Here is a 25,999-nt window from a genome sequence, read left to right on the forward strand (position 1 = left end):
TGACAGCGTCACATGCTGTTAAAAATTACGCTCACAAGTGTTAAGTGCTGAGCTGCGAATGTCATATGGCAAAGTGTTGTGAGAATTTGTTTGTTTCTCCATTCATTTGTTGTTTATCCAATATACACACAAACATGTACATGCAGGCGAGTATGTTAACTAGATATGCATATAACAGTGAACAAACATAATTACATAGCGAAGCGCTGAGAGCAGCGTGGACTGACATTAATATGTTGCGTCCGAATTTGCTTGGAATTCAGTTTTAGACGGATTTTCAACGATATTGGTCATACGGTCGCGAGTGTTTCCCGTTGCGTATTGGGTCATGCAACAACAAAACGTGTCGCTGTGTAGTAAAAGTTTAATATTTTCATAGATATTATTAGTTCGTAATAAAAAGTAAACATAATTGAATGTAATCAAAAAAGTGTAGTGAATATTTAGTGTGTAAACAACAAATGATTAGAAATTGATGGAAATTGTAATAAAAGCTAAAACACACACCAAAAAATCAAGTCACACAACAAGCGAGCGAGCGAGTGGGTGAAGCCAAAACACGTACGTACATGTGTAAAAGCTGCAATAACAACACGGCATAAATTTATAGGCGAAAATCAGGTTGTTTATTATTTCTGTGTGCCTTTTTTGCAATTACTTGTTCTTAGTGCTTGTTTGTTGCTGCAAGGATCTAGCGTTTGTGTTGTGTTTTCTTGCCAAGTTAGGAAAGTGCAGAAAATTTAGACTTTTTTTGGCTTACGAGTTTTATGCGAAAATCGCTTGAAATTCGTTGATGCTGTGTTATTTTGTGTCAAGGAAGTAGCGCTAGCGCCATTGCCGCCGCTGCTGGCGAATTCGCTGTTGCCTCACTGTCTCGTCGTTGGTCTCGTAGAAGCGCTTGTGCGAGCGTGGAGCGAGCAAAATAATATTGTGTTATTTCGTTTTCGTTTAGTTGTTGCTGCAAAAACAACAGCAAGTAGGTGCGGCAAGGCAAAAATAGCATAATAAATTGAAATCAGCTGTTTGCGCAGAGTGCCACCGCAGCTGTAGAGCAACAGCAACAGCAGCGGCAGCAGAAAGCTGAAAGGAAAGGAAAAGAAAACAACATACATATGTACATACATAGAAATAAATTGGCGATTGGCCGAGAAAAAGTTGTGTGTTTCCGTGCAAAATATTGATGTTTTCGCAGATATTTTGCAGTTTATGGACGAGCGGATTTTTTGCACTAGCGGTGTGTGTGCTCTACAAACACAATTTAGTGAATTCTTTAACGCTATTTGTTTTTACTCGCACATTTTTTAATTCGGTTGCATGTTTCTTTCAAATTTATTTCATTATAATTATAATTTTGTGAGAGGAAATCAAATTTCGCGTATGCGGGGGAAAATTATATTTGTCCAAAAATAAAAAAAAAAATGGAAAATTAAAAAAAAAACAGTAGAAAAATGAAAATGAAGAAATAAATAAAAAAAGGTTCACTTTAAAAATAGGAAATAAAAATAATGATCAAATAAAATTTGGCCGCGATTTTTACACTAATTTTGCAGAAAGAAAGATTCTATTAATTTTCATTAAAAAATCAAGTAAAATCTAAAAACTAAACAAAACAAAAATTAATAGAACATAAAATGAAGACTAATGCCATAATTAAATAAAATAACACTAAAGCTGTGATTTTTGCACTAATCCATCAAGGAGAAAGTTTGCATTAATCCATTATTTTATTATAAAATATAAAAAAATAAGATAAAAACATAAAATAAAGACTAATGAATGAATACAATAATATATAAGCTGTGTTATTCATTAACCTCAAATACTGAAAATTTTCAAGTCTTGTGCACAAGGTTTTGCGTCCAAAGAATTAAATTTTTAAAGAATTTTAAATATTTTCAATAATTTATATTTTTTCAAAATAGTTGAATACAAAGCCCTGTGATTCGAATAAAGTTTCACTTAAAAAAAAAACGTAAAAAGTATTAAAATAACATTTTAGCCGCAATTTAACTGTTAAGCTTCCACAGAGACTTATAAAAAGTGTGATTTAAAAAAATATATGTATATAAAAAAACCAAAAAGCAAATAAAATTGAAACACAATTTTTTTTTGTATGTTTCGATATATGTACATATGTGACCTGGTCTACGAAAAGGGAGCTAACGTGCGAAAGCTAGTTTTCTGGGAAACAGCTGTTAAAAATAAACAACTCGTTTCGTCAGTTTCTCGTTATCTCATAAATTTTTTTGACACCTAAGCCCCCTTTCCGTAGACCAGGTCACATATATTGAAACATAATAAGAATGAGCTATGGTGGTATGACAAAAAAAAATATAAAAATAATAAATAAATAAAATGCTATACAATGTAAATTTAATCGAAAGGAGATGTCGAGTGAGTGGTATCTAATCAAAGAAAATAAAATTAAATCTGATAAAAAATAAAATGAAAAATAATTAATAAATAAAAGAATATATGTATAAGCATGTGACTTAAGCAATAATCTTACATTATTGAAAGCTTTCAAAGCTTGTGTAAAAATTTCGGCAGATAATAATAAAATAATTCATATATTTTTCATAAATTGTAAGTTTTTAACTATTAAATTCAAAGGCATTGTTTTATTAAAAACTTACGGCGCATCGTTTTTTAAATTATTCACAATATTTCTTGAAATAACTACTTTTTATAGAGACATATCTGCTTAAATAACGAAACGAATATTTGCAATTAATAATTTTGAAAAAATATTTAATGTTGTTTATTCCATAAAAAATTTCCTCGAGAAAATTTGAAAAATCGCGAACATAAAATGGCAGCTATATGCTATAGCATTCCGATAACGTCAGTTTAGGCAAATGAGCCGCTTTTTGGAAAGAAAATAACAAAATTTCACAACGATATCTCGTAAACTGAGAGACTTATACGCGTATATACAGCTATAACGGAAGTTAATGTTTCTTCTTTTTTTTTGACTATTTTCGGCACTTAACTAGAAGAAACAAAGATGAAAAGACAACACAGAAATTTCTTGATTTCGTTATGATATTAATCTAAGCCAAAAGAATGCGCAAATTTATCGTCTCACATGAATTTGGCATAACATATGCTTTTCAATTAGAAAACCAGTTTTCAATTTATTTACTTAGTGACACACAATCGTTTGTGTATATTTGCGTTTGCAAAGAGTAATTGATTAGTTGCAAAGAAAGCATGCTAAATTAACTGTCAATAAAAATAAATTCAAATTAATGTTAACAACAATGAAATGTTTAACCAAATAATAAATATCGTGCAGCAAAACAAAGCATAAAGAAAACTAAACTTAAGAGCAGACAAGACTTTCGTACTCTGCTCTAAAATCTGACAATTGTGCAATAGCGAGAGAAATTTTAACAGTTAACGCGCTTATTTACTCAGAGCTCGCGCTCTCTGCACTAAATTTGCACATTTTTTGCAAGCAATTTTGAGTCACAAAATCACATGCATGCGGCATTTTGCGGCAAACTAAAAGAAATTAAAAGAAAAATATATGTATGTATATATTTTTTCACATATATGTATGTATATGTACATATGCAGTTGTGTTCACTTTTGTGACCATAAAAAAATGTTTATTACTTAAAATGTACAAAATGCGCCCAAAACACGATTTCTGCTTAATTCTTTTGAACGCTGTCAATATGTTTATGTACAATTAGCGGCATTTAGTGGCTTTCTAATAAGAAAAGCAAATACAAGTTGCATTACACATGCCGTATACCCTGTAAGCATTTTAACATTACGCTGTTAATGTAATTTTCTAGCGGAGCTTGTTACTGTAAACATGTTTCATTAAAATTCACTGCTAATTGCTTAACATTCGCTGTTAACTCCTTTAACATTCACTCTTAACTCCTATAACATACACTGTTCAAGCAGCATATGTATGTGACTGTTATGCATGCATTCGCAAGAGTCACAAGAGAAACATGTTGCAGTAAATACAGTAACAATAAAATCAAGCAGCACACCAACAATAAACACGCAGCCGTTAGAGCTCACCGCGACATTTGTTTATTTTCAAGATGTTCGTTCGTTTGTTCAAAGCAGCCTTCGCTTGAAATTCGCCTATTGTGCTTGGAGTTTGTTTTTTAGAAATCCAATAGCAAAAAACCGGGCAAGTGGCAAAAATTCGTGATTTTTTTTGTTTTTAATATAAATAAATGTACATATTTGTATTGACGCAAGCAATAAAAATTCGTGATGCTAATTTAACGCATTTGCTACTGTTTGACAATTTGGAAATATTTTTGCAAAAAGCGTTGCAAATTGGTTTCATCAATTATTTCTTAGCGGAGTGGAGCGTGTTGGTGGCGCAAAGTGTGCTGGGTGCCGAAAGTGTGTCTCGATTAAAAATTAAAAAACAGCAATAAAAATTTAAAAATAATAATAAGAATTAAAAAATAATAACAAGAATTAAAAAGTAATAATAATAATTAAAATTAAAAAAAAATAATTATAATGTTAAAAATAATAATAATGAATACAAACCAAAAAAACCAAAAAGTGCAATTTGAAATAACCGTAATAAATGTTGAAAATTGAAATCAGTATTTATTTTGAAATTTAGAACAACAAAAAGTGTAGTGGTTGTATGACTCTTCATCTAGATCTACATATTTTAGAGCTTTTACCTCAACTAATTCTAGAAAAGCCAATGAAATGGCCAAAACTTTTCTTCGCTAATTTTAAGATCTTATGGAATTTAGTGCTTGGTGATAATTATCATTATTAGCGTTGATCGACATTTATGGTATAAAGTCAACCGGATGTTTGAAAACCTTTACATTTGGTGTAGTGATCTAGGGGAAGTATTCACCCAATTTCGTTCTGGACACTGTAACAGGTTACTTATTCAGAATGGACCTCCACATACTAAATATATGTCCAGCGTGCAATGAGCCCCGCATGACTGAAATGACTACTTTGAATGCCCAGCGAATCCCACTTATCAAAGCTCATTCTCTCTATGGTCTGATTCCATCGATACAGCACGTATCCTTATTCTCTTTGAATCTCAAAGATTGACCGATATTTTCAGTGACAAGTTAGCCATAGACACAGTTTCGGTATCTGGGTGTTTGAAAAGTTATGATCCGATTTCGACAATTTACGTGAGATGGCATATCATAGTATGGTCGAGCTTAAATATAGCTCTTTATGGATTTTATATTACTGGTATTTTGTGAGCGTGGCCAGGTTCGATTCCCCCCATTTGCAACACCAACCTTTTTATGATGCCAAAAAATATGTGTATCGAGTTTCATAATTTTTTTCTTCTTGAAGAGAATGCAAATTTCCAAGTTTATGTTATCTTCTAAGCTTTTCAAACGTGTATCTCGACACTAGTTAAGGTCATCACTCACCCAATAGACGATTAGACTTTTTGTTCTTTTTGCTTGTTTCTAAGTTAATTATAATACTCTGCTCGTCTCCCTAGCTTTTTGTTTCTTCGTTTTGAAAGTTGGCTATTCCATTTATTCTTTTTTTTTGGTTCTACGAATTAAAGATAAGATGAGGCAATTAAATGCTCATAAATCTGTTTATAGGTATTATCCAATTGCTACTATTTTTATGAGTGCCTGTCAAAATATCAAAAGAAACCGAGCTATCAGTGTCAAAATTAACAATATTTATATAAATAAAGGTGCGTTATCTAATAATAACGCAGCGAATATAGCAGCACTTCGATAATTCAATTAATCAGTTAAAGCACCCAAAAACGATTGAACTTGTTGTTAAAGTTATTCTTCTTTTCTCAAAGTAATAATTTGATTATAATTGCCTAAAGTTTTGAAAACGGAGATAAAACTCAATAGCAAACTGATTTTGAGCGCGTCCATATTTTCTTCTTCAACGTATCCTAACTAAGTTAGAGACTTCAGTGTTTTCTCCTTCTCCATGTAATCAAAACGTTTTTCATGAAATTAGATCTGGAAGCGTTATGGAAGACAATTTTACTAGTTAAACCGATATTAGACGTGGTAAATTCAATTAGACATGTATTTTTTAGAACTCAGATGAAAACTTTGTAGGCGCTATAAAATGTATACAGCAGGATGTAACTGAACAGCCTGACAATTTGAGTCATGTAGTCATGTCCGGCTGTATATACGATGAACTACTATTTTCTCCAGAAGCAGGTTGAACGCAATACTTTCTAAGGAGTCGCCTTGTCTGAATTTTCCCTTAGTTTTTGAAATATCGACATAGGAGTTAGTACATCCTCTTCTCAAACATAATATTTCGTACTGTCGGAAGCAGCTTTGAAATGAGATTCCTTTAGGAACTATTTTCATAAGCTGTATTTGAAAGGTTCGGTATACGGTACATGATCGGGTTCCATATAATGTTCCACTCTGTTCGTTATGATATTAATCTATCGTAGCATTTGTTTTCCTCTTTATTTATAGGCTTTGTTCTTGTTATATTCAACACTGACTTCTTTGTGAAGATATGATCCTTCGTGTTGCCATCTTCTTCGATACTCATCGTTTCACACAGACGGCGTCAAGGATCTTGTGAAAGTACAGTTCTCTTGAATGCTCTTAGTGTTTTCTCGTCTTGGGTCACCATCGTCCATGTTTCTGTGCCGTATAAAAGAACGGTTTAGAAAGAGAGACTTATAGAGCGTAATTTTTCTTCGTCGAGAAGGGGATCTGCTTTTAAATACCTAACAATCCCAAAGTAGCACCTGTTGGAAAGAGTTCTGAGCTTGATCTCCAGACTTACATTATTGGTGGAATTTATGCTGGTTTCAAGATGTACAAATTCTTCCTTTCATTGGAGTTGGACATTAAATCTACTATATCGTTAATTAGTCTACAGTGGGCGCCAAAAGATCTGCTCTACTTGAATATTTTTCTAATTAATCATTAGATTATAATTTTGTTGAATGTTGAATGCTTTTTATGGTATGGAGAAAGATGAGATCTCAATTGTCCAACTTTTGCAAGCTTGAGGTTAAAAAATCCGCTCAGTCATACTCTTGGCGAACGAGAAGAGATAGCCGAAAATGATATTAGCCGCCGCAAGAAATTTGTGTTAGGCCAAAGCGTTTTGTCGAGTTATCACAATACAAGGGCGTTCAAGGTTGTTCAAGGGAGATCTCTGTTGGCGATTATAACAAACTCGGCCTTTTGACCTAACCTAACTTAGCGGCTTTTAAGTGATGACTAACTTGTTTCTCTGCATATAATAACTTATTAGCGGTAATACTAAAAAGCAAGGTTGCATTTCTTAGTATGATTTCGAGAAAATGACAATTGAAAAAATTAAAAAATTAATTTTTTAATCGACTCGGATTTTTAACATAACCTAACTTAGTGGCCTTTAAGTGATGATTTTCTTATTAATTAAAAAATAATTAAAAAAATCATAAAAGAAATATTAAAATATAAAAAAATAATCGCTAATAAAAAAAAAATATTTTTTTAAACAATATTTAAAAACTAAAAAAAACTGATGAAAAAAAATATTTTTTTAAATAATATTTTACAAAATTAAAAAAGACTAGTAATTTAAAAAAATTTAAAATTCATAAAAATAATTAGAATAACCATTTATTTATCAAAAGTCCACAAAATCTCCAATTCTGTAACTAACATTGCAACAACAACAACCAAAACAATATATTTAATTAAACAAGTTCATACCAAGTTACTTACATAACACTTCCAATTTCTTTATAGGCATTTTACAAGTCCAAACACCGCTTTCATGCTCAAAACCAAGCCAGCGTACAACATACATACAATATGTGTATGATAAATCGTCAAAGTGAGCGAGAGAATGGAAGTGAATGAATTCGCTCACTGTGCCCTGTAATATTTATAAGCAGTGAAAAAAGCAAGAAAATAAACAACAACAAACAAAAAAGTGACCGCAAACCCAGCTAGTAAAAGTCTAGGCATATGTACATATATACATATAAACGTATGTACATATATATTTATGTTTTTATATAAAGTGCACATAAAAGTCCATGCATACAAACATATTTACATGTCAAGTGTTTTTGGTGTTGTTGTGCTTTGTTTTGTGCGCTAAAAAATCAGTAGCTATGTGGTGTTGACATATGTATATACATACAACAACAAACACGCGCATGTTTTACAACGCAACACGTTGTCTTTTCATATTTACATATGTAAAATAAGAAAATATTTTTACTAAAAATATCAATGACACGCGCAGCTCGCGAAACTTGCGAAAAAAATACCAAAATCAAATTGTTTAACCATTGGCAACACTGTGTATTGTAAAAGTAATTAATGAATTGCATAATTGTGAGAAAAGTGTGCAAAAAAATTAAATCGTAATCATTTTAAAAATTTATCAAAAAGTGAAGAGCTAACACATTTTAACTTCAGCGCCTTTGTTTTGCTTGCCAGCAACGTGGATGGAATTTTTCTTACTATTGCATATAGTGGAGTTGCATTTTTATGTAAGTAAAATAATTATATTTTTTTGGAAACACAAAAATTCTTATAATTTCCTGTAAATTATAGGTGAAAGGTTTAAACAAAACCGAAAATCTTACTTTTTTGAATTTTTTGCATAAATTTGAAGGTTATGTTAAAGCAGTACAAAATTAATATATCTTTTCATTACCTACAACTTTGCGCCGTAACTTCTTCTCATAGGAATCGTAGCTTTGTCGCAAATTAAGATTAACCGTTTTCACTTCTTAAAAATTCGACGTCTCACCTTTCTCTTCCCGACTTCAGATCGCCCGTAAATTATTTTTCTTCCTCCTTTTACAAAGGGTTTCAACCTATAATGTGATTTCTTCACTTTTTGTCATTTTCAAAAAGCTTTCGAAGCGAATTATTATTATTATTTTGATATATGAAGAAAAAAAAAAATCTGGAGTTCCAACCAAATTTGTCAGACATTTTTTATTGGTTCTAAGCTTTATTTTATAAACGCCTTCTTTTTTAGTATAGCTCAGTGAGTAATGAATTTATTAATGTTGGATATCCATAGTTCTGGTACATCTAGCCTTAATGCAGACTCTTTCAGCATACTGATTCTTTATAAAGACAGATATTTTTATTGATTCCGAGCTTTTTGTCGTAAAAATTCAAGCTGTTTTAGTACATTGATGCTTCATAACGTCAGAAAGTTTTTATTGATTCTGAAATGTCTTCAGTAAAAAATCGAGCTTTCACTAAAGCCACAGTTTCACTAAAACTCACGCTTTCACAAAATATCACTGTTCACTGCATATCCTTCTAAACTTTTTTTGCTATTGTCGGAAAGTGACCGTAAAGTGTGAGTGCCTCTTTAAGTTAGACTTTTTTAGTATACTGATTCTTTAAAACGTCAGAGTTTTATACCGATTCTGAGATTTTTTCTGTAAAAACACGAGCTTACACAAAACATCATTATTCACTCCTAAATTTATTATTTTTTGTTATTGAAAGCGGCCTATAGCGTGAGTGCCTGCTTAATGTAGGCTCTTCTGTATACTGAGTGTTTAAAACGACCGAATTTTATTTTGATTCTGAGTTTTTTTCTGTAAAAGCTCTAGCTTTCACTAAAATTGAAGTTTCCCTAAAGCTCAGGCTTTCAGTAAAGCTCATTCATTCATTTTATGCTCTCTCAAATTTATGTATTTTCTTATTGATGGAAAAGTAAAACCTTAAATTCACATAACCCGTTTTTTTCCAGCCTAGAATTGTTGTTCCGGCGATCTACTCCTGTTTGGATCGGTGAGCGGTACCCTAAGTAGTAGTATCAAAAGTCCGTAAAATCATAAGTCGCCAGTATTTCAGATTGACTGAACGATTCAATATTTTGACACCACGCCAATAGACTTTGATCATGGAAATTTCTCCCGGAGTATTCTTTCGTCATATTGTCAAATTTTTGATTTCTGAGTGACCTTATAATTATCTTCCAGATATTTAATGTATTTCTAAAGCTGTTATGGAAAGTGTTGGTTCCAAATATGAGTTCGTTTATAGAATCTTATAGAATAAGATTAAGAATTGGACCTTTTGGGAATGTACTCATAGAATCATCAAGCAGATTCAGCATGAGAACGAATTTGATCGAAATGTTATTTTTGGATAGTTTTGAACGTAGCGATGAGATTTCGAGCGCTAATTGTCCCAATAAGATGCAATTTTCACCCTGAAATGTGGATTTAATTATTTCGATGAAAACACCACATTGATTGCTTTCATAGTGGATCCAAAGTACATCGAATTTGGATGTTTGGAAGCATACAAATCTTGGCAATGAACAAACATATCGAAGTTATCAGTTTTATTGTTTTTTTTTTTATTGAAACGTAATAATGTTATGGTTAGGTCATGAAACTTTGTTCTTTCTAGTCTCCGACCGCTATTTTTAGTCTCTCCTGGTTGTAGGACTTCAGCGTTTACACGATTTTGTAACCTTATAGCATGTTTCGATGCCGTTGCGCGAACCATTTTTATATGCAGAGCACAATGCAGTTATGAATTACGGCCTTTTATCGATGACAATCACTTTTATCTGTTTTTTTTTATTTTTAATTCTGAATTGTTTCTTTATACACGCTTTATGCTAATCTCTGAAATGCCAATTTAAAGAAACTTAGTAAAAAAGCGGCTGAAGGTTAACTGCTGGAGTTAGTATAGACGTAGTTACAGAAAATTACAAGGAGCGCCAGCGTCGAAACAACTGTAATTTGAGTAGATCTTCAGAACGCGAATATACGCAATATAAAGTTTTATAACCCGAAAGCTTTTGCGGCAGTTTTTCCAACTTTGGTTTCCTTGATATTAGAACTGCTGGTTTACCGAGCATTTTCCCAGCAGAAGTCGATGCTTAGAAATACTACTGTGTAGTAAGACTCTTTATTTTAAATTTCACATTTCATTTCAAATATTTCTGTTCTAGGTTAGTATAACTGTCAGTGACATCTGTACCAAAATGTTTGGTATATACTTATATTTCTTAAGTACATAAAGTGCATACGATAATTTTTACGATTAGTGTTCGTTGGAGCAAGTGTTTCAAGGCCAAATTAGTAGAACCGAAACCTTGCATTGCGTTTGGTTCTCACACCGTTAAAGAAGGTGCACCACCAGGAGGAGTGAGAGGCTAGTGGGTGGTTATAGTCTAATCTCAAGAGCGTAATCCTCTTGAGGGACAAATTCTGACAATTTCTGGCATTAAACTGGGCACTGGAGACGCAAAAAGCACCTACTTGACATGGGTTTTGTCTTTTGTGTAAACCTTGGATGTATGTATCCGAAAAGGTATAAAAATTGATCAGTGTGCCGGACTTAAGTGATTCATTGAATCAAAGGAGAGGGCACAATAGAGCTTAACATTGCTCGGGGTCAAATATTTCTATCCATCTAGTACTACGATTTTAGAGTCTTAAGTGAATAGGAATATTGTTTCAAATATTTTAGTAGCAGCTTTTGTTTCGAGATTTAACGTGTTTTTATATATTTTTTGTTATTACGGATATTATAGAAATATAAAGCTTGAGCGACCTTCACAAGTGTAATAACCGCCAGATTATTTATAATATACATATTTAGTTGAAATACATATGTCTATTATATTATATGATGTTTATTACATACTATACTATAGACACTTGTATTTCTGTAATATCATCAAAACTCATACTCTGTTTATTCGCTAAGCATAAGTGCTACTTTTATCACTTGAACGCGAAATGAGGTTTTCTAAGTCTGACTTTTGCTTTCTTGGTACTTTTTGCTGATAACAAGAATACGATTAACATACTTGAGAACATCCGTACTGGATGTGTGCTATACATATGTCGTTTTTTATCCGTGTGCGCATACAATGTACAATGTAGATATAAGAGCAAGTGAATGCATATATATAAAGGGTATTTTTTAGGAGGTAGAAATTTTGTTTTAAATAAAACAGAAGAATTCACAAAAGTAGAAAATGTTTTAACGGTAATAACTCTTGTAAAGGGTGGTCCAAAATTAACGCAAGATTGTATTTAAATACAGGGTGTCCTAATCCACCTTGATGCTTTATCAGTATAGGTGGTCTTTAGCTCTTGGTGAAATTATAATGATTTTATGAATTATGAATAAGTAATGCATATTTAGAAAAATTAGAGCGTCAAAGGTTAGGTCAAAATTTTATGCACTAAAACTCTGTGTACTAAACTCTATATCTCACTTTATAGTCTCAAAACTATAACATTAGAAAATGTGTGTAAGTTTTTCAAACATTGTCGGTCATATCGTCGAAATCGACTTGGCTCTCAATGTTGGTTTTCTGAATTACGTCTATTTACGAACCAGCATTAACACCACTAATAATGTCAGTCTGGAAATAAAACGCAGGATTGCTCTTGCCAACAGGTGCTACTTCCTGAGTAGGCAATTGAAAAGTAAAGTCCTCTCTCGACGAACAAAAACCAAATTATAAGTCGCTCATAATTCCCGTATGCTATATGGTGCAGAGGCTTGGGCGATGACAGCAACCGATGAGTCGACGTTACGAGTTTTAAAATATATGCGAAAGAATGGTATTTGCGCATTGGCCACGGCGAATATCGCATCCGATTGAACGATGAGCTGTACGAGATATATGACGACATTGACATAGTTCAGCGAATTAAAAGACAGCGGCTACGCTGGCTAGGTCATGTTGTCCGGATGGATGAAAACACTCCAGCTCTGAAAGTATTCGACGCAGTACCCGCCGGGGGAAGCAGAGGAAGAGGAAGACCTCCACTCCTTTGGAAGGACCAAGTGGAGAAGGACCTGGCTTCGCTTGGAATATCCAATTGGCGCCACGCAGCGAAAAGAAGAAACGACTGGCGCGCTGTTGTTAACTCGGCTATAATCGCGTAAGCGGTGTCTACGCCAATTAAGAAGAAGAAGAAGAGCGTCAAAGGTTAGGTCAAAATTCTCTGCACTAAAACTCTGTGTACTATACTCTATATCTCACTTTATAGTCTCAAAACTATAACATTAGTGGAAAATTTGTGTAAGTTTTTCAAACATTGTCGGTCATATCCGAAATCACGCCCAATGTTGGTTTTCTATTACTCAGCCGTGAGGCAAAACTCCTTGAAAGAATGTACCCCGCAAAAACGAGTCAATTTCCGTAACTTAAGTTGCTATTTTTATACCCTGAAAGCATATTATTAGTTTGCATGAACAACATATTATATTAAATTTGCCACGTGATCTTATAAAATATAGAAAAGTATTAGCGTTGCAAGCTTAGTCTATTTATATATAACCGTTTGATGTCTATATATATACAACAAGTAGTCCCTCAGTTTGTGAGACATTGATCTGAATTTTCATTTCTTTACAAGAAGTCGTCGTTACTGGACAAACTTAGCATATAGTTATCATACAAACTGATCTATCATAATCAAGTCTTATATGGAACATTTGTTTACTTCGGTTTCGGTAATCAGAGCGTTTAAGATGAGTAGGTGATTAGCCTTCTGCATCCGAGCCTAGTTCCAGGGCTGTTGGTTTCGCCTCTAGGCAGGTAATGGCGTAGGAATTTCCTCCTCGCAGGTGCTAAGGTTATACCGCCTTCACTCGGTCGTCAGAGCCCCGTTCGTAGTGAACAGGGGGTACCGCGCGAAGGTGAGGTTGACGTTTGGGAGGTGTAGGCTATATATTCGCATCACCAACCCCATTTGCCCGATTTTGGTATTAGCCAAATGGGCCCTGTATTCCACCTTGGAACTACGGGAAAATATATATACATATGTATATGGAACATTGGTTTATTTGACAAGATATTTTACGAAATTCGATATAGATTATCGCTTAAAATAAAGGTATAATCTCCGTATAATCATTCAAGTCGGCCCCTTATAATATATAGCTGCCATACGAACTGAATCAAAATCGAGTTCTTATATGGAAATTTTTTATTTAACAAATTATCTTCATAAAGATTCTTATGGATTATTGTTCAAGGCCACACTACCATCTCTGAACAAATTCTTTATTTCTTACTTTTGCTTCATTAAAGCTCGAGCTTTCACCAATGTTACAGTTTCACTAAAACTCACGCTTTTACAGAACATCATTACAAGTATTCACATTGTACCCTCCTAAAATTATTATTTTTTGTCATTGACGGAAAGAGACCCTCAGAAATTTATATTTATTCTGAGCTTTTTCTGTAAAAGCTCTAGCTTTCAATAAAATTCAAGCTTCACTAGAGCTCAGGCTTTAGGTAGAAAGTAGTTTCACGTATTGTATAGCTTACATAGAAGAAAAGAAACAGAAATGTCAAACACATGTGCTCAACTTGACAGCTGGTTTGACAGCTATTACTTCAAAAATTCTAGATGTATAAAAAAAACACCCTATAAACCTTTAAGTTGTATTTTGCGGCTTACAAACACTTTTACGAATGTGTGCAGTCGAGTCTATTTTCATAACCCTTCCTTCTAAAAAGTTCTACGCCCCTAAAAATTCACCCTATACTTACATAAGTCGCATTTAGACGCTTACAAGCACTTTCAGAGTGACATATTTACATATATTGACAGCTGGTTTGTCAGATTTCTTAAGATAATTCATGTATATGTCTAAAAAAACACCCTATATACTTTTAGGTTGTATTTGGAAGCTTACAAAGGCCTTTACGAATGTGTGCAGTCGATTCTATTTTCACAACATTTCCTACCAGAAAACTCTACGTCCCTAAAAAATCACCCTATACATACATAAGCCGCATTCAGACGCTTACAATCACTTTTACTTGTACGTATAATAGTGTGTATGAAAAGAATATATTATATACTTACTTACGTTCATATGTATGTTACATATGCTTTCTGTATATAATGTACTATATGCTGCCACAATGCCTCATTTATACGTTCGCTTTGCATTTTTCATTTTTCTCGATATAAAATTCGAATGAATTCTTAAAAAAAGCGATAATTTTCTTGGTAAATGTTTAAAGAAAAGTCAGCATTGAAATAAGTCTTCTTCTTCTTAATTGGCGTAGACACCGCTTACGCGATTATAGCCGAGTTAACAACAGCGCGCCAGTTGAAATAAGTATTTGCATATAAATTTAAGTTCACAACATCACGTCTGCTTGTTCTTGATAATAATTTCAATTGAACGGTGAGTATGCTGAGTGAATGAAATGTTGGCCCGGAAGTTCGTTTAGCACTAGATCACGTGCCTGCGCTGTTAAACGGCGCAATCAGTAGCTCAACTCACATACTGCTATAAACGTAAATACAATACTATATACATATATATGTATATGCATATATGCTTTTACCGTAATCAAAGGTAACATATTTTGCATTTAATGGGCGCACCAAAGAATTCTCAGATAAATTTTGCTCGTGTGCTTACTATAAATAAAGCGTAAATGGCGATACCTGTTTTTATAGTTGTAAATAAAAAATGTTATGACAAACGCTGATTAAATTTGCAGATAAAATAACTAACATTGCAAACGCATTTTTTTGTTTAATTTAATTACTACAATTACCGTTGCTTTGTAGCAAAGAGTATCTCATGCAACTATTTTTTTATGTGACAAGCCTGTGATAAGCACACGTATGTATTCGGAAGTCAAATACAAAAATAACCAGATAAGCGCAGTAGCTGGAAGTCATTGCCTAACGTGTCGCAAATTAAAAAAGATAAAAATGCGCCAAGATATTATCAGGCAACACCGAAATGCTGCGCAATTCAGAGAACAATGATAAAATGTATGCTTATAAAGTTTGGATTGCCGCAATCTCAGCCATTTCAAAAAGCTTCCAAATCCTACATAACATTTTAAATAAATTCGAAAATCTCTTTGGCTAAACAGAAGTTGATAACAAGCATCTGGGTCAATAAACTATTAGTAACAAAAGCAATAACCTTGTTTTTGTGGAAATATTATTATTATTATTACAACATGCTCTTAAAGTTAAGACGTAAATTGGGAACTTAGATTATACCGAAAATGTTTCTAATTTCGGTTTTGGTTTTCTCTTATGAGCAAAAAATAGCAAGACTTTGTTCTTTAAAATTCTTAATTTATTCTTCAAAATCTATGTTGTTCCCCTCAAAGTAATCTCCCTTGGCTCCAATACACTTGTGCCGACGTTTTTTCCAACTCTCGAAACAGTTGTTAAAGTCAATTTCCGGAAGAGCCTTCAGTGCGCATAGCCATTCACGTTTAATGTCTTCAATTGACTCAAAATAGTTTTTCTAGAGCGGCCATTTGAGTTTGTTAAGTAGCCAAAGTCCCACGGAGCTAAATCAGAAGAATGTGGTGTTTATTCCTTTTTGACAGTTTGGTTGGTCGAAAGGAATTCGGAGTGCACCACAGCTCGAAAATCGAAGAAAACTGTCAACATAACTTTGATTTTTGATCTGCTTTGACGTGGTTTTTTCAGCTGCGGCTCACCTTAGCCACGATATGCGGCCGATTGATGGTATGTTTCCGGGTCGTAAACATAGATACAAGACTCATCGCCAGTAATAATTCATTGTATGACATCCTGATAGTCGGAAAGCATTGTTTCACAGACGTTAACGCGATCTTGTTTTTTGGAAAAATTGAGTAATTTTGAAACCAATCGTGATTTCACTTTTTTTTAGGCCTAAATGGTATTTCAAAATGATTTTCACTGATTCTTCCGATATTCAAACGGTGCCAGTAAAGTCTCGTACTGGTAATCGTCGATTTTCAAGCACCAATTCATTTATTTATTGACGTGTGCATTATCAGTTGATGCCCGTCCTGGACGTGGTTCTTCGTCAACTCGTTCTTGAAATGAATTTTACTAATCAAAAACACTTGCTCGCAAAAAACAATTATCAATGAGGGTCTTTTCTAACATTTTGAACGTTTCGGCATCAGAAATTTGATTCCGTACACAAAATTTAATGGAATTTCCTTGTTAAATAATTTCACTCATAGTAAAAATCACCAAATGCACTTAAGTATGGTACTTAAGAAAGACAAGCGTATACTAAACACTAATGATTGATTTTGATGTGACATTTGGCAAAAATACTAACCAACAGTCATACCAACCTTGGAAATAAAATATTTCGAAATTAATCTCACTATTTTTGCTCACAATAGTATATGTTGCTTATATAAAATATTAGTTTTCCCTCCGACCTCCATTACAATGCGGAGTGAGTGATATCTCCGATATACTTTCTCAACGTGTGACCTAACCATCGATACTTATGCCTTATAGTCTTTTGTTCAAGCTGCGCAGGCCTGTAATGCACCATAAGTACTTGTTAGATATTCACCTCGACCATTCATTAATCTCTAAGTCAGCTTGAGAGGGTCAGAATTTTCAAGAAAAAAGTAGGATATCTTAGAAATACCTTCTAAAAATCAAATCTGACAAATGTTTTTCGAGTTATTCGTTAATTAGCAAAGGCTTCTCATGCGCTCTGGATATATAAAAAACTACCTGCAAAAAGTACTATGTTTTTTGAATTGGTGACCACTGTAGCTCGAAAACCGCTCGGTAGATTTCAATGAAATTTATAAAGCTTTTTGAAAGGACGAAAACAAGAAAAGTTTCGTTTGTCCGATAGATTTTTGATGATCTTTAAGGATTAGGAAGTAGCAGTTTGCTTTTCATAGCTTTTTTTATGATATGAAGATTGTAAGATATACATACTTGTATGTATGTACCTCTCGCTTTAAATATATGGTGTCTCTCACCTACATCGACAGGCGATGCTTCTATTATAGTTACGTTTTTTTTATTATAGGGATCTCCTCAGATATTTCATCATGCTTATTATTCATGAGCTTGTTAAAATGGCGTTTCCCGATCTCTACTTGCTTATACTATACTAGTATATTAATGACCAGGATCTCGTCACCTTTAACTAAAAAATAACTTTTTTTTGCTAATTTCTTTAGATAGCTTGAAAAATTCTTTCACATCTTCTCCATCAGAAGAGTTCTTATGGCTATTTTAAGCAATAGTACTTCATCGTAGTGGGTAATTGGTCCAAAATAATATATTTCGATAGCCGGCCAGCAACTTCTGCGTTTTATGCATTCCGAAGCCATCGAAGCTGGCATCATCCTAAAATCTCCAAATATTACCGTTAGCAGATAGCTGTTAATCGGTTATACCGCTGAACACTCGGTCATTTGTCATTATCAGAGAGGCTTTAAGTGACGTTTCTGAACCTAGGCTTTGTGGAAACGTAAAACTAAAACTAAAAAAATATGAATCAGAATTTTATAAACAAAAAATATTTGAAATTTCAATGGGCCTCGTCTCTAAGCGAGCTGCGAAAGAATACAAAACAAAAAGTCTAGCTGAATATATTTAACTCTACTGAAAATATTTCAAGGCTCAGGTAACTGCTGCATTTACTTTGTTATTGGTGATTTGAGAGATTTTGACTGTGATTGTTCAAAAATTGCCTTTCTAATCACTTTCAAAATCTTATAACACTTTTCGAGGTCACTTGAATCGCCAGGTTCGATACTAGTTTAGCAGCTATTGGTCTGACCCGTTACATCATACAGAGAAAGAACAAATAATCAACTTTTATAATAATAGGACTTACAAACAACCGTTATGTGAACAAAAAAATGTGGGAACTCTTCTAAAAAAAAAAGGATTCTCACTTAGATGCACCGAAGAATTCAAAATTTGTTATTTTTTATTTTATGTCAAATTTTGTTTTATGTTTTTTGCTTTAGTCCAAGTAATTTAATATTTTTCTTAAATATTTTAAATCGAAATATTTCATTTATTTTATCAGTAAATTAATTTCAGATTTTTAAAACCGTTGGCAACGCTTCTGAAATTTTTTTTAAGCTAAACGTGTATTCCAAACTATTTTCACTTGTTTCTTAAATATTTTTCATTTGTACCTATATTGTACAAATCTAACCCTTAGCATGTTTTTTAAAATACTTTTAAACTGGTGGCAACTCTTATTAGAATTATTGTTTTTGGATATTTTTCAAAAACCTCTTTAGTTCCATACACAAATGGTAATATTTCAATTAATATAGAAAATTATTTTTTCAAAAGGTGGCAACTCTTACTAGAATTATTGTTTTCGGATAGTTTTCTTAAACTTCTTTAGTGCCATAATCAAATTTTAATTTTTCGATTATATAGAACATTATTTTTTTAAACAGGTGGCAACACTTCTCAAATATAAATTTTGACAAGCTGCTTTCAAATCAATTAATTGTGGTATCCAGAGTGTAGTGTTTAGTATTTCATAATTTTTTTTACTTGATAGTTCGAAACAGCTGGCAACCCTTTAGTAATAATTTTCAACTTAAACCACGCTAGTTACTGATATCAGATAGATTTTTTTCACTTAAAATTTAAAAATAGTTGGCATCCAATCCTCTAACTTTTTATTATAAGCAATCCAAATCCTGTAACAAAGCTATTATACACTGTAGCAACATGTTGCAAGTGTATAAAAATTATTGTTCAAACCGGAAAAATATTACCAATTTCAACTCAAATGATCAGTATTCCCTTAAAGCGCTCATAAAAAATTCATATCCTAACCTCGCTCCGACTAATTTTTGGTCATTGTGCTGTTCACTCAGGCGTAGAAAGGTTTTTGTGTAATTTGTTTTTGTATTTTTGCAGCTTACAGTCCAAATGTATTGTTATTTATTTTTGTGTTTTAAATTGAACCCAACATTTACTGTTCATTTCAATTGTCAAGTGAATTTCGCCTCACACATGTTATCCTTTTGATTTCATTTTCCCTGGTGTAATGTGTTTGTACCCATAAGTATGCTACATTTGTACATGTTAGGGGTGTTCTTAATTATTTTGGAAGAGCAAAAATGTTATTTATTTACTTAATTTGTTTTTTGAGCTGATATATAACAGGTGGCGCAAAAATTTCCTTCCGATATTTTTTAGGAAAATGAAAAACTGTTTTAAAAAATGAAAAACTTTGATTCTGCTTCTGGATTATTTTTATTTGATCTTTTAATTCTTTTTATATCAAGTCGAGAATATGATATCATGTAAATAGCCACCGTCACAGTTGATTGTCATTTGAGCCCTTTTTATGGCATTTTTCATATCTTTTCGCATGTGCTTACTACACAAATGCCAAAACAGAACTGACATTAGAGGTCAATTGCATAATTTATAGCATCTTCTGACTTTTGCGCCACCCTGTATAATATGTATTAAGTTATATAGGAGTAATTTGACTATCCTTTAATATCAATAGTTCAATATTCTAAACCACAATTTCTTCAAGCGCAATTTTGAGATTATGTTCCAAAGTGGTTAATATAGATATATGTATGTATGTACCATATGTAAAAATTATTTTGTAGCGAAATATATGTACATATTTCCGCAAAAACTATGTTTTTTTAATGTTTTTAAAGTCTCAAAAACTAATAGTTTTTATTTTTAAAAGTTTTTAACTTATTTATAGATGGAAAATGATCTAGTTTGAACTACTCGCTTTAATATTGCTTTTACCTTAAACCAGCTGAGAATTATAAATCCTGAACAAAAACGAACGAAATAAAAGGATAACACTATATTTTAATGGATTTTCCAAAACAATTTTTTATAAGTTTGAGTGTCATTCATTTAAAAGCTCAAAAAAATCAAAATTTTTTATTAGCCGGCATTTCACGAGTTAGAAAACTCACCGAGCTGGAGAAATCCACAAAGTTTTGCACTCACTTAAGAATAAAATAATATTAATTTTTATATTCCCAAAATTTATTCAATTCGGAATTTTGAGCTGTGAATATAAGCATTATCTTCTTTGCCTTTAAACTCCCTAACTCGTTTTCTGCAAACATTAGTTTGACACTTACAAAAAAGACGGTAAATAATAGTGGCAATACTGGACTTATTAGTTTTGGATTTCAAATTTCAAAGTAATTTGATTTCATTAAATTTTTAGCGAAGTAACCAGTTTTTAAGTTAGCGTAAGTTTAGAATTTTCCAAAATTTTAAGTTCTCCGAATTCGATAGAGCAAAGAGAGACGTTTAACAATTCACCTAGAAGCGTAAGTTCCAACATAAAATTATACGAAAGCTGTCTAACGATTTCTGGAAGGAAGTTAGAGTAGCAGCCGATTATTTTTATACCCTGAACTGGGTATATTAAGTTTGCCACGAAGTTTGTAACATCTAGAAGGAAACGTCAGAGATCTTATAACGGGTTTAGCGGTTAAGAGCGTTTTTTTAAGAAAAACAAAAACGGATATCAATGAAATTCTTTATTTCTGTGAAAGTACATTTGTTGCCATTATGTGTGGAAAGTCGCTGCATACAAAAGTCCAGACGCTGAACCCAATTTTCGACGGTTTTCAAGCATAAATCGGCCGATATCATATCGGTCTTGTTCATCACGGAAAAAGTACGGCCCAATGACGCAGCCGGTCCATAAGCCTCACCAAACCGTAATTTTTTGGAGATGCAATGGTGACTTATGGAATACGTGTGGTTTGCTGCCTGACCAATAACGCATATTTTGCTTATTGACGAAGCCATTCAGCCAGAAATGAGCCTCATTGCCGAGGATCATTTTTCGATGAAAATCCAGATCACTTTCAAGTTGTGGCTCAACACAATTCACGAACATCCGATAATTCTGGTGGTCAAGCGGCTTCAGTTCTTGTGTCAATTTGATCTTGTAAGGATGTAGGCCAAGATCTTTTCGAAAATTTCGCCACAACGACGTCACAGAGATGTCTAACGCTCGAGAACGATGTGTAAGACACTGATTTGAGAGTTCCTCAATTGATGCGCTGGCGGCAGCAATATTCTCGAAACTACGGACACTTCTTTGCCTCATTAGCACGGGGTCATTTTGTAACTGTGCTCTTAAAATAATTTTAATTTTTAACGCTCAATTTTTGGATATATTTTAGATGTTCTGAAGTAAATATATGAAAAAGGGAGATTTTCAAAATTAAAAGGGAATATTTTTAAAGAGAAGACATTCATCTTGTTCATTTGAATGTATTAGGTTTGGAGCACATGACTTTTCAATAAGGTAGACGAATGGAGCATAATGCATGAGTTACCACCAAAGTTTTGACGACTATTTGACTTAAACTCTCCTTTTCAAGCGGTTTTCATTTCTACCATTTCCAAAAAAACCAATTTAGTTGTTGTTGTCTAAATTTTTTTAAGGTTTTTGTAAGTTCTGAAGACAGTTCGGGATCTCAATTCCAAGGCGGCTTTAGTTATTTTTGTAAGGCTCTGGGGTTTTCGCAGCCCTTTGAGGATTATATCTGTTAAGCTTATTGCGGAAAATAAATTTTATCGTTCATAATTTTGTCGACCTAGTGGATAAAAGTAAAAAGTGTGCAAAAAAACTTATTCAGTAGAGGCCCGCTAATCCGGATCAATTAAAACCGGCCCCTATCCGGAATATAAGGAAATCCGGATTACAAAATACATATCAGAACTATGTATTAAGAAAAAATATTTATAAATTTCTGTTTGTTTATTATAACAAATAATACACATGTCCAAAAAAAAAAAACTTAAAACAATAAAGCATAAAAGCGAATGTAGTGAATAATAAATATGTGATCCGGATTAGCGAATACGGATAGAGAATGTCGGTCCGGATTAAAAGGAACATAAAAGAAATTTTGAATTTTTTAACCCTGTCCGGATTACAGTGGAATCCGGATTAGGCCGTGTCCGGATTAGCGGGCCTGTACTGTATTGACTTTACAGGTTAAAATGAAAAAATGTCTCGATAGCACAAGATTTTTACATTAATTTAAAAAGGTGACAGTCAAAGTTTCCCTTATAAATAACAAATAAGAAATTCTACAATTATAAATTGTTATTTTGAGCACCCTTAATACCCGTACGGTTTGTCGTAGCAGGCCATTTCAGCTGTCAAACGCCTGCCACTTGATAAACTGTCCCTTTTCATGCGTGCCCACCACTCATGTGCAATCGCTGCAAATAAGCATTCTGTACACACACACACACATCTAAGCACACGCAGCCGCATGCATGCTCATCTAACATTTCTCGCACCTTTTGGCGTGTTATCCTTTCGTTGTGTTACCGACATATCCGACATAACGGTACAAAAATTTACCCCTCGATTAGCGCCTTGTTTGCTGTTGTTGTTATGACAACGCCACCTTTCATAATGAATATCTTCCACTAGTCTTTTCGTATCTAATTTTATATGTGCTCGCATAGTTGTTGTTGTTTTGTTCGTTACTTGCTATTGCGTGGGCGTGTGCAATAACTGTTTATGCAACGTTTAATAACGGAAATACATATTTCTCAGAAAGTTTGTTTTACATTCGCGCACATTTTATACTGATATTTATGGCGAAGAGACGAAGCGCACACACGTACCGCTGGTTGAGTTGTTTCCTTCGAGCAAATTTATTATTGTAGTTATGCAATTGAAGTATTTGTTTACATTTTTTAGTTCCATATTGGTCTTAGGTTGTAAAGAATTTAGAATTTGAGTTTTCTGCCGATATCATGTTGGTGCAATTCTGCTTCGTTTCAAAGTTGTGCAGTCAGTTAAGTCGATCTTTCAAACTCCGAGGTTTTGAAAATTCCATTGAAATAGCCCTGTGCCTGTCGATGTATGACCAATTTTGTAAACCCGTCCATCTCTCATTTCTTTGTCCTAATTGTAGCTAAGGCGATAGCAATATTTCTGATAAGGCCCTTTTGTCAATACATCGAAATAGATATATGTATACCATGTTATATACTCCTAAAGCAGACAAAGTGTGACACTCAACTTGGGCATTAGCCATTTAAGGCATTTGTAAATTAAAAAAAAAAAAAAATACATTTTTTGGGATGTTCTACACAACAGATATTAAGCCGTGTTCTGACTTCACAAAGCAGTTCAAGTGTGATACTCAATAAGCTAACTTAAGGCCAGGTTCCTCTAAAAAACGCAATTTTTTTAATACATTTTATTTTTATTACAAAACATGTTGAGTAATCAATTTTTTTTTACATATGAAATTACATACATATATTAAATTACTTGAAACATTTTTTTTTTTTTTTTTTCAAAATGGCGGTCCTGAAAATGGCTACTGAAACTCATCCGATTCGTTGATGGATGACATCATTTCTTGGAAAAGAATTATCTCAAAGCAAAAAACAAAACGGTTTCATGTTCTGTATCGAATTAGCTATGGCCTCAAGCAGAATGAAACATTTTCAATGAAAAAAAAAAAAAAAATGGCGGACTTTAGAATCTTTTTAACCCTTTTTTTCACTTTTAATTGCTTATAACTTTTTTAAATAATAATGAATATTTCTGTTTCTGCTTGAGGCTATAGCCAGACATCTGAAGAGTAAAATGCCGTTTGGTTCATATCGATAAGTTCAATAGTTTTGAAAGGAGAGTGTCATTCATATGAAAAAACGTGGTTCGGAGAAAAATCAGTTTAAGCCACAGCACGCAGTAGCTGCCGCTACCGAAGGCGTTCGACCGGCCGGATTTTCCGCAGCGCTCCTCACACTTTTATACCTGCTTCTCGGTCTTGCTGACCTTCGGGACTAATTATATACTATTTCTACGAGTATACAGTAGCAATTTATGAAAAAAAAAATTTCGATTTTTTCAAAATTGTTTGGAGGAACCTGGCCTTAAGCTAAACTCCTTATGAACACTGTTTAAGTTTTGTGGTTAAAAGCAACAGAAAATATAAGGGAGTTTCATTGCATTAGTTTAGGTCATACAATTTTTCTAAATTGTCAATTCATCTACGTTGTATGTATTAGTTGTCAATTACCCTTAAGCTTAGTGATTGAACTTTCTCTTTTTCTCTCTCCGTAATTTATATTGAAGAGGTAAGAAGCAGTAACCACAATATTTGAGGAAAGAACACTATGATCGTTTTAATGTCCTTTTGAAGTTTTTCTCACTTCTTTTATTTATTTTTTCGTTGGACTAATTCCTGTATAAACAAATTTTGTATATTTCAAATATTTCAAAATTTTATCTCAAAATGTAATATAAGTTGCTCTTAATCTCAAATATTCCAAAAACTCGATTAGCATCACCAGATCCTGCTTCGAAGTCCTAACTGGTGAGTGTTTACATCTTAAAAGGATCTATCTAGCGTAGTCGCTCAATTTTAATATCCTGAATGGTGTTTTGAGCTCATATAACTCTTTTAAAACTTCGTATATATTCTATAAAATCGATAAGAGAGATTGTGTATGTGAGAATATAGAATTATTGGCGAAATTTTAAATTAAGTAGCGTGAATTTAGACTTCTGTTGTTCTTCCTTCCTGAAATCAGTATCGGAAACAGAGCTGTTTAGTAGATCTCTAGATAAGTGTGGTTCAAGATAAGATGCTACAAGTTTTTCTGAAAAAACATCTCAATGTTATGGGCAATATTGTCTACAAAGCAGTGAGCGCTGTTCGTAAAACTTTCTTTTTCATTACTATCTGATCAAATTTGACATGAACTGATAAAAATGTATTTTTTCATGTATTTTAAAACAAATCTTTATTATCAAAATAGGTTTCTGAGACATTACAATTACAAGCATGCTAATCCTTATTCCAATTTTCCTTTTAAAGAGTTGTTACGAGGCCCTGCTGTGATGGCGAATATTGGTTTTTTCGGTTTCGACTCATTTTTGTAGCGTCATTTGCTAGATTGTTGGACGGTTTCGACGTCATATTCATACACACAAGTTTTGCCAGCAGTCATGATTCGATCGATGAATGTCGGGTTCTCAGCTACGTTGCCAAGCATCTCCTATGCGTCTTTTACTTTTTTTTTTAGAATGAGTATAGCATTGGCACGTTTCATACCCAATATATTAATCAAAATGTGTTGAGTCGATTCTAAGATATGTTGAGATCATCTACTATTCCTCTAATGCCTAAATGACGGTTTTGAAGTACTGTTTCCTTAACTGTTTTGATGTTGTTCTCATTAAGAGAGACGCATGGACAATTCACACGAGGCAAG

At 33.1% G+C, this 25,999-nt stretch overlaps 1 protein-coding gene across 6 annotated transcripts in view; it reads left to right on the plus strand.

The window, feature by feature from the left end:
- The first annotated feature begins 284 nt into the window (after window positions 1–284).
- The window catches only part of LOC126754185 (beta-1,4-glucuronyltransferase 1), a 360,239-nt gene continuing 334,524 nt past the window's right edge, over window positions 285–25,999 (plus strand). For 4 of the 6 annotated variants that reach the window (XM_050466143.1, XM_050466146.1, XM_050466145.1 and 1 more), the window contains exons 1-2: window positions 285–621; window positions 7,734–8,488. The gene's annotated coding sequence lies outside the window, so the exon portion shown is untranslated. The remainder of the gene's footprint in view (window positions 622–7,733; window positions 8,489–25,999) is intronic. The other 2 variants (XM_050466144.1, XM_050466148.1) reach the window with 2 other exon arrangements.

This window comes from Bactrocera neohumeralis, chromosome 3 (assembly GCF_024586455.1).
Source record: "Bactrocera neohumeralis isolate Rockhampton chromosome 3, APGP_CSIRO_Bneo_wtdbg2-racon-allhic-juicebox.fasta_v2, whole genome shotgun sequence".
In the NCBI taxonomy this organism is placed as follows: domain Eukaryota; kingdom Metazoa; phylum Arthropoda; class Insecta; order Diptera; family Tephritidae; genus Bactrocera; species Bactrocera neohumeralis.